Source organism: Sciurus vulgaris, assembly GCF_902686455.1.
Source record: "Sciurus vulgaris genome assembly, chromosome: X".
Taxonomy (NCBI): Eukaryota; Metazoa; Chordata; class Mammalia; order Rodentia; family Sciuridae; genus Sciurus; species Sciurus vulgaris.
Genome location: NC_136471.1, coordinates 120,845,140 through 120,855,971, shown reverse-complemented (window position 1 = coordinate 120,855,971; position 10,832 = coordinate 120,845,140).

Here is a 10,832-nt window from a genome sequence, read left to right as displayed (position 1 = left end):
AAAAATAGGTCCTTAATACTTTGTTCCCTCGGTGTTTAATCCCTCTGTTCTTCCAAGTGAATATTATAATTCTTTTCACATAGTCACCTGAATAATTTTTCAAGTGAACACCTATTCTATTTATTTTAACTCCCCTTTTCTTCAAAATGGTAAACTGCTTTATAAAGCTATACTAATTTGTTCATGAATACAGGAATACCCATTCCTTGTGGATCTCAACACAGTTTCTGGAAAGGAATGGGTAGGAGATTGTGGATTGTACTCATGAATGAAAGAACAGTAAAACTGATGAGGTGTTAAACACTGAGGCAAATTGACATTTGACTCCAGTTGTAGCTGCTCTCCTCCTTTCTTCCCAAGTGAATATTTTTTAATGAATATCAGATGTTCTCTTTCAAAAAATTGTTGAGTCTGTAGCCTCATTTCCATATCAATTTCAACAGGAAACACTCCAAAAAAGCATGTAAGCTCATAACAAACACTAGACACTGGACAACCTTGTGCTAAGTCTTCTACCCTCCTACTACTGGGAATTTCTCACAAGTTTTCTTTCCTCAGAGAAGCCAGCCTCTACCCATGTTATCATTAACCCTTTCTGGCTCTCATTCTCAGTCTCACTGTCACCCTAGTTCTTTTATCTACTCATTCACTCAATATCTACTCCCTACTTTTCTGTTTCCTCTGTCTTCACTCACCCTAAGGATTTTTCTCCATTTCTATGTAGGCAGTTCTGCCAGTATCTTTGTTGTTTCCGTCCATTCAATGTCCAATTGCTTCAACTTCCATTTCCCAAGCAACCCTTCTGGGTTAGTCAACTTTTTATCATTGTGATCAAAATAGCTTACCAGAATAATTTAGAGGAGAAATAGTTTATTTTGGGCTCACAGTTCAGAGGTTGAGACCTTGTACCACCAACTCCATTTCTCTGGTCCTGAAGTGATGCAGAACATCATGGAGGAAGGGTGTGGTGGTGGAAAACTGCAAATCCCAGGGCAGGAAGCAGAGAGGAATTAAGTTACCAGGGACAATATATAAACTCCAATGGCAAGTACAGTTACCACCCAGTCAGTTTATTCAAATTATGAGGTTACAGCTCTCATAACCTAGTCATTTCACCTCTGAACATTCCTGAATTAACACAGGAGATTTTGGAGGACATTGTATATTTAAACCATAGCACCATTCAAGGATTTTAGACCTTCCTTAAACCCTGATACTAATGAATATAATAAATTTTTCACTCTGTTCTGCTAGATGAAAAGGAATCATCTTTGGCAAAGGTATAAATACTCTCACTAGGATGGTTTAACCAACCTTAGTAACGATATTACAAGTTTCCTGTCAGCATCCTTAGTCCCCCAATATCTGGAAACTGAGCATCCTGTCTGTTACAGTTCTCTTTTGTTGCATACAAACCACTGCAAAACCTGCTGGCTTAAAACAAACTTGGTGACTTTCACAAATTCCTTGGTTGACTGGGCTTAGGTGGGTAGTTTTGCTCCACATGATGTCAGTTGGGATCAGTCGTCTGGGAGCCCAGGTAATCTGGAATATTCAAGATGGCTCACTCACATATCTGGCAACAAATGCTGTCTGCTGGGATCCCTCCTAGTTGAGTTGGGATCTCAACTAGGGCTGTTGATCATTGTACCTCAGTTCTCCTCCATATGATCTCCCCATATGGCTCAGACTTTTCACAGCATGGTGAGAGGGACTGTATGAAGAACAAGCATCCCAAGAGAAGAAAATATAAGCTGCCTGTCCTCTTAATATCGGGGTTTGGAAATCCCAGAATGTCAGCCTAAAGCCAGTCACAAAGCCAGCTCAGATTCATAAGGACAGGAAATAAGTCCTACCCTGGATATAAAAAGTGTAATGCATATAGAGCAAGGGGTAGAATTGTTGGGGCCATGTTTGCAGACCAGCTAGCACACTGTCCATAACTCCCAAGTACTCAGAGGCCACTTCCCCAACACTTAATGTAAAATCACTGTGATGATTAAATTTTGGAAAAATCTTCTAATTACCTGACACGGACTTGACGTACTGACACTTTGGATCTTGAGCTATTCAAAGGTAGTCATATTCTACTTGTCCTTTCCTTGTAAACCATACTTTTGGGTTGGAATTTTCTTGGAAACTCCTAGAGTTTTTTTCCTATCTTTAGATACTGACTACATAGTTCAGGATTCAGTCTGGAAAACATAAACCATACCAATTGTTTTAACAGGAAAAATTTAATACAGGGATTTTAGTAACACAGCTATCAAAGAACTGAAAAACAGAAAGTAAATGCTGAAGTAAAACAAAGATAGCAAATGGCAGGAAGCAACCATACCAACCCAGGGGTTGGAAAACAAAGGGAAGAATTGAGAGCTGGCAGAGCCTAGAAGCTAGAAGAGGGATCCTATGGAGTTGGACCCAGACCTCTGAGGAGAAGGAGCTGTTGGGCTGATACTGGTGGCTAAGAAGCTAAGAAGAGGGTCTCTTGGAACTAAGATCCAAGTCTCTGAAGAGAGCATAAAAGACTAATTCCAGAAGTAGAAAGTGAAACCGATTGTTGGTGGAACTAACTGCAGCTGACAAAGTGAAGTGAGGTTGATGGGATAATGCTGATGGATACAGGGAGTAGACAGGAAGGAGCAGTCCCTTCTTTGTCCAGCTTTGCAGTCTGTCTCTAATGGCTGGTCTTCTAGGCAGAGCCTAACAGGGACAGCTGGTGAAGCAAAAATGTCCCTTACAGAGTCCCAGCCCCCCGCCCCCAGCACCACAAGAAGAGTTTGGAATTGAGAAACAGTAGCTCAATAACCTGTGCGTTCCTTTCCCCTGAGTAACAAGAATTTTTGTAAGTTATTTCCTTAAATGATGTTTATAATAGTGTTTATGGGGATTGGTAAGGGGCACAGAGCTGAAGAAATACTGTCTGTGAGTGAGCATATACTTTCACCTATATTCCAATCCTAGCTAAAAAACACTGAAGGTGTCAAGTCAGTAATCCATATTTCAGGGTAGCTATGCAAATATGGCCATCTGAATCCGCTCTGGGTTTTGAGGTTTGTTTATTTGTTTTGTGGTGCTGAGAATTTAATCCAGGGCTGCCTTCAGGGTTTTTTTGTTTTTTTAGACTTTTTTTTTTTTTTTCAGGGCCGAGGACTGAACTCGGGCCTTGCACATGCAAGGTAAGCGCTCTGCCACTGAGCTAAATCCCCGACCCCTGGCCTCAGGTGTTTATATTAACTTAAGGGGCATTAGAAATAATTTCTCATTGGTGGAATTAGTGCTATACAAGGTAAGTGATGGTCCAGAAAGACTGCATGGACCTCATAGCTCTTGTGTAAATGAGAAAAAAGAATCCAGCACACCTAAATCTAGACCCAGCATACTCACTCCCTTCATGAAAGATAGTAGGACCTGATCTAACTAAAAGGTTTGCTACCCTGTCTTCATGATATTGGTGAATCCACCTTGGATTAAACCTTCAGTGCATGTTGGAATGCCTGAGGAACTGAGAGTAAGCACATCGCTGAGCTCACAGCAACAGGTTGCATATTTCATGACTGTTTAAGTGCTTGTATACTTGGCAGAATTGTGATGTGCTTTCAAAGTTATACCCCACCTGGGTTGTGGGGAGAGGGATACAGAAATCTCTCTTTTGTTTCTGAATATAATTGTTTCCCTCTATCACCCAAAGGATCTGGATATTACTGAGGAGCCATGTAGGCTTAGAATCATTCTCAAGAGCTCTAAGGGTACTGATGGTGGAGGCAGTATCCCCAGTGAAATCCCCAGGGAAAAGATAATATGGGGAAGGGAAAGGCAAGCATGGTCAGCAGATCATGAAAACTCTTTCATGAAAACTCTTTCCAGGGCTTCTCCCAAACTTTGGAAATGTGTGCTTTGCAAAGCCAGTTCTTCATCTTCTGGTTCATTATCCTCTAGTACCCCATATTCTACTGCAACCCTCTCCTTCCACATCCATCCCGCAGTCCCTCCCCTCCAGTGATGGTTAATTTTAGGTGTCAGTTTGACTGGATTAAGGAATACCTAGAGATCTGGCAAAACACTCTTTCTGGGTTCTGTGAGGGTATTTCCAGAGGAGATTAGTGTCTGAGTCTGAGCAGACTAAGTGAAGAGGATCTACCTCAATGTAGTCAGGCACCATGCAATCAACTGAGCATCAGGATAGAACTAAAAAAGAAAAAGAAAATATGAAAAAATATGAAAATTGATATCTCTCTCTCTCTCTCTCTCTCTCTCTCTCTCTCTCTCTCTCTCTCTCCTTTCCTCCCCTCTCCTCTCCTGGAACTGGGATGCACTTTTTCTTCTCCTGCCCTTGGACATCAGGACATCAGGACTACATGTTCTCTGGCCGTTGGACTCTAGAACTAGCACCGGTACTCCTCTTGACACCCGCTTCCCAGGTCCCACTGTTTCTCAGGACTTCAGTCTTAGGCTGAAAGTTATACTATAGGCTTCCCTAGCTTCTGAGAACATTGGAGATCCAATGCTACCAACATCCCAGGGTCTCTAACTTCCAGATGGAATGTTGTGGCTTATCAGCCTCTATAACCATAAAACCAATTCCCATTATAAATCCCCTCCCCTATATCTCTCTATACATATGGTAGGTTCATGTCACTTTGAAGTACCCTGACTAATAATACTTCCACTCCAACAAGACTGTGCCATGTTGGAGTCCTTTTCTTTGACCATTGAATAGTTCCAATCTGGACTTTGAGAAGTTCACTCTCAAGTGGGTGAGGAAGTGAGCAGAGACCCCAGGGCCATTATTAAGTTCAAACAGCTATGCTGAGAATATATGGCCCCTTTTGAAATAGAAAATGAGGGGTCACAACACAAAGGATGAGAGATCTATACATTTTGAAAGAGGTTAATCATAATATCTAAAGTGTTTTCCATATCATTACTTAGGTATTTAAAGTGTAGCTTCAAACATCTCTTTATAACTATCTGCTGTGGCACTCCAACAGACATGTGAACACACACTGTCTTTCCAAAGGGATTACTGATTTCATTTGACAAATGATAAATTCCCTGTTGCAAATCATGCCATTAAGTTAGCTGGTAAAATCAGGACAAATTTTAAAAGGACCTGACTTCACACAAGAAGAAATTCAGAAAACAAAAATAAGTATGTGCACAAGTCAAAATGCTGTAAGAGGCTGACTGGGCCTTTGGGGAAGATGTAAAACATTTGGCACCTTCAGTAGTGATTTCTGTTCTAAGTTTTGGCCAAGATGGATTTTCCAGGGCATTCATGCAGTTCATTAAATATGTTATTATGTTGGCTTATGTTTCTCTTTCAATTTAAAAACCCAGCTCCTAGAAAACATTTGCCTGAAATGAGTCCAAATAGTTTAGGCCTCAGAAACAAATCCATTTTAACTAATAAAAGACTAATTTTCTAAATAAAGCAAGATGGTTTTTCTTAAATGAAAATCAAATTGTGAAATCCTATATCCTTAAATCTAGCAAATTACTAGCATAGACATTTCTAAACCTATGCAACTTGGATCAGGTTTCTCATCATCAGAAAAAGAATAAATTCTCTATCATCAGAATTCAGAATGAGCTGGAAGAACATTTTCAATTGCCTCATCTGGCAATTACCTCTTGAAGTAAACAAATCCATATGCTGAGGCCCTTGCAAGATTTGGGTCTCTTCCATTACTTTCCCACCCTCCAACACCCCACCTCATCCCACACCATCCACCAGCCTGTCACTTTCCAATTCCTAATCAAGCCTTCTTGCCTGCCCTTTATTGGGGACTAGGAATGGTTCCTGTCTTTAATGAGATTTTCTTCCCTAAACTCCAGACACAAAACATTATTGTTCATATTTTCATGCAGAGCAGCTAGTCAGGTGTGACTGATCAACTCTCTCAGCCCTCCAGCCAGAATTGCATAAATTGACACACTCTAAAAAAATTAGTAGGTAACATCTGGGTCTCTTTTCACTCAGAAATGCATCCATTAAGAATTAGTCTTTTGGCCATAAACAAATAACTTGAAGCACTATATTCTATAAGGGCAGATTCTGCCACTCCCTCCTTGGGGCAATGCCTTTGTCCCTTGCATCCAATCAGCCATAAGAGCTGATCATTACCCAGGATGCATCCTTTGAATTTTTGCAAGCATTAGCATTCCAGTTCTGTCTTTTGAAATAGAGCCAAGGCTAAATTCTTTCTTCAAACTACTAGAGTCACCTGTAGGCTATCTTGCAATGTGGAATTTAGATGACAAAAGCCTAACAAAGGGAAGATTTGTGTAATGAAAATAAACAACAGAGCAGAACAGAATCTGAAAAAAATGTCAAGGCTGTGCACATTATTTCATTGCCATGAGACTCGAGGGCATGTGTCTATCCTAGATTTCTCAAAGTAAATTCCTTTGAGCAGATTCTGAAACCAAACTCTATTCACAGTTATTTCTTCTCACTCATGTATACATTCATTGAATAAAAACAAAATGAGTACTTCCTATATGCGAAGTGCTATATTAAGTGCTGGGGACAGGATGGCAAAATTATCAACCTTGGGAAGGTCATTGTCTAACAGAAGAGACAGTCAATTAAATAAGAACGAGCATGTGTTGTTTTAACAGTGGTCTACCTCATGCTTTGAATATAGCCGTTGCTGCTTTGCCACCAAGTCTTATTCAAAAGGGATAGTTTTTTTTTTTTAATTTTATGTACATAAGGTAATGATGTTTGTCTCATTCTATATTCTTTCCTTCCCCCCTCCCCGCCACCTCCCCACCCCTCATTTTCCTCTATACAGTCCCTCCTTCCTCCACTCTTGCCTCCTCCCCACCCCCTGTTATATGTCATCATCCACTTATCAGAGAAATCATTCAGCCTTTTTTTAATCACTTAGCATGATATTCTCCAATTCCATCCATTTATTTGCAAATGTCATAATTTTATTATTCTTTATGGCTGAGTAATATTCCATTGTATATATATATACCACAGTTTCTTTATCCATTCATCTATTGAAGGGCATCTAGGTTGGTTCCACAATCTGAATTGAGCAGCTATGAACATTGATGTGACTGCATCACTGTAGTATGCTGATTTTAAGTCCTTTGTGTATAGACCAAGGAGTGGGATAGCTGGGTCAAATGGTGGGTCCATTCCAAGCTTTCTAGGGAATCTCCACACTGCTTTCCAGAGTGGCTGCACTAATTTGCAACCCCACCAGCAATGTATGAGTGTACCTTTTTCCCCACATCCTCACCTACACCTATTGTTGCTTGTATTCTTTTCTTTCTTTCTTTTGTGTGTGTGTGTGTGTGTTGGGGATTGAACACAGGGCTTTGTACTTGTGAGGCAAGCACTCTACCAACTGAGCTATCTCCCCAGCCCATTGCTTTTATTCTTGATAATAGACATTCTAATTGGATGAGATGAAATCTTAGGGTAGTTTTGATTTGCATTTCTCTTATTACTAGAGATGTTGAACATTTTTTTCATTTATCTATTGATTGATTGCTTGCAGATCTACCCCATTTGCAATAGCCTCGAAAAAAATAAAATACTTGGGAATCAATCTCACAAAAGAGGTAAAAGACCTCTACAATGAGAACAACAGAACACTAAAGAAAGAAATCGAAGAAAACCTTAGAAGATGGAAAGATCTCCCATGTTCTTGGATAGGCAGAATTAATATTGTCAAAATGGCCATACTACCAAAAGTACTATACAAATTCAGTGCAATTTCAATTATAATTCCAATAACATATCTCATAAAAATAGAGAAAGCAATCATGAACTTCATTTGGAAAAATAAGAAACTCAGAATAGCCAAAGCAATCCTTTTGTTTTGTTTTTGTTTGTTTGTTTGTTTGTTTTGCTTCTCTCTCCTCCACTCCGTAACCTGTGGGAAACAGGATTCCCTTTCTTCTGTATTCTAGGCTGAGTTATCTGTCCTAGAGCACATACCCACCACAGGACCCAAGTAATTCAGACTTCAAGGATAGCATCAGAAGATCAAAGAAATGACTATTACCCAAATTAACAAGTAAATCACAGTCCCCCTACAGGGATCACCTGGAATGGAGCCTTTGAATCACCTCTTTTAAAACCCTCTAATCCCCTTGATGGGCAGAATCACAGCTTCTGGGACAAGATTCCCCATTGTTTTTCCTTTGCTAACAAAGCAATAAAACTTCTTTTTTTCTGTTTTCTCAAAACCACATCCTCATTATTGGATTGGCATAGGGACAAGGACTGAGCTTTCAGTAACATTGAGATAAAGATTCTGATTAAATCAAGTGTGAGAGCTTTGGTAATGAAGAAAAGAAAAGAAGGAGCACCTACTGCATTCCTGCAGGAGATGACAATGTTCATTCACAGTGCTGACCAGGAGGGGTGTATACCGTGTAGTGAGTGGGAGCAGGAAGAGAGTGATGGAGGAGGTAGAGAGAAGAGTGGGCTGTGACAAGGCAACAGTATGTATGTATAAGGAAGCCAATGAAGAAAATAGAGAGGAGAGGTGGTGCAAAAGTAACACAGGTTAATTCCGGTCAAACCTGTGTAGGGGGGTTCAGTGGAGACTACTTAGCAGGGATGGGTATTTTTGTGGTCAGACCATTGCTTGGGAGTCCTAGAGGGTCAGAGAAGGGTCCTTATGGTGTCACCTTCCTAAGGTACTAGGTGTTTTCAGGATTTCAGTCTCAGATAACAATTCCCTTTCTTATGATTATAGAGTGTTTGGAGTTTCTTTGCATAATGAGGGAATATTGTCTAGGGTTTAAGGTCAGGCTGAATCAGTGACCCTGAGGCAACTCTTATTCTAAGAGGTTTCAAATTGGCTTTGCCTATGTCATGCCTAACAGTACGAAGGCTTGAGATTGAGAGCCAGTATGTTCCATTATTAGAACTGCAAGAGCAGCAGGAGAATAGAGTGAGGAGAAGGCAGTTAGGGGGAGATATTGGAAGAGAAGAAAATGGAAGAAATTAGAGAAAAACAGAGTGAGGTATTTTGGACTTGACTCTGAAGTCAAGGAAAAATGGAATTGATTGAATTATGGTAGTACGCCCTTATCCTCATTTTTTCTTTTCTGAGGTTTCAGTTACCTCCTAACAATATTTTGAAAGAGAGAGAACAACCACATCCTCTTAATTTATGTTACAGCATATTATTAGAATTGCTCTCTTTTATTACTAGTTATTGCTATGAATCTCTTACTGTGCCTAATTTAGAAATTAAACTTTACCATGGGCATGTATGTATAAGAAAAAGCACAGTATATATATATAGGGTTTTGTTCCAGGCATCACAGGGGGCAGTCTTGGAATGTATACGTAGCAGATAAAATGATTACTAGATTATTTCCAATCTGTTATGGTTTAGATGTGTTGTTCTCTAAAAGCTTGTGTGTGAGACAGTGCAAGAAGGATCAGAGGAGAACTGATTATGTTTTGAAGGTCTTAACCCAATCAGTGAATTAAACCCCTGATAGGGATTAACTGAGTGGTAACTTGAAAGAAAAATGCAGTTCAGTTTGGGTCCCAAGGCAGCTCAGACCCTTGAATCCAGGGGAGCAGGCACTCTGGGGTGCCCGGTCTGAGTCGCTGTCCAGCGACAGCACCCAGAAAGCCACTCCAGACAAGGGAACTCGCACCAGAGATTTTATTAGGTGGATGACTAGAGCTTCCACTCTCAGGGCTGGGGGAGAGAGAGAGAGAGAGAGAGAGAGAGAGAGAGAGAATGGCGGGGGAGCGTCTCCTAAGTAATGGAATTTCATGGGCTAACAACAACAGATCAATGACTGAAAAGGAGGCTCGCAGGCTGACTAGTGGACCAAAAACTGACTAGGATGTTCACAAACTGACAATCTAGGTTGTAAAATGGAAGAGGGAGAAATGGCTGCAACGTAAAGGGTGGGGGAGCAGCTTTATATTATATAATTGAAGGCCAGTAATACCTGACTGGAGGAAGTGGGCACTGGGGGAGTGGCTTTGGGTATATATTTCTATCTGGCAAGTAGAGACCTCTCTCTCTCTCTGTCTCTTTCTCTCTCTCTCTCTCTGCTTCTTGATCATCATGTGAGCTTCTTCCCTCTGGTACACTCTTCCACCATGATGTTCTGCCTCACCTCTAGCCCCAAGGAATGAAGCCAGCCTTCTATGGACTAAGACCCTGAAAGTGTGCTCTGTCAAATAAACTCCTCCTCTACAGTTGTTCTGGTCAGATCTTTTAGTTATAGCAGCAAAAAAAAGCTGACTAAAACACAATTCTTCACTCCATTCTTGCTACAAAGCTATCATTCCCTGTTCTTGCCCATGGCTCCTGATGGTCAGAGTGTTGCCAAAAGCTCAGTCATTTTCCCCAATGCCAATCCAATAATGAGGATACGGTTTTGAGAAAAAGGAAAAAGAAAGTTTATTGCTTTGCTAGCAAAGGAGAAACACAGGGGACTCCTTTCCCAGAGGTTGTGATTCTGCCCATCAGGAGGATCAGGGAACTTTTAAAAAGGTGATTCAAAGGTCCTCTGATGGAGTTGTAATTCACATGCTAATTTGGGAGATAGTCATCTTTTAGATCTTCTAGTAACATCGTCTGGATTACTTCATTCCTGTGGAGGGTGTGTGCTCAAGGACAGATAACTCTGTATAGGATGAAGAAAAAAGGTAATCCTATTTCCCTTGAGATTAGGGATAGGGAGAGATTAGGGAGGAGCAGAGAGAGAAGAAGAGAAAGAAACATGTCCATTTAAAAAATAAGTTGCAGTGGCAGAGCAGCAAGGGCTATATTCAAAGCATAAAGTGTGCCACTGTTAGAAGAATACACTTCCCTGCCCCTTGA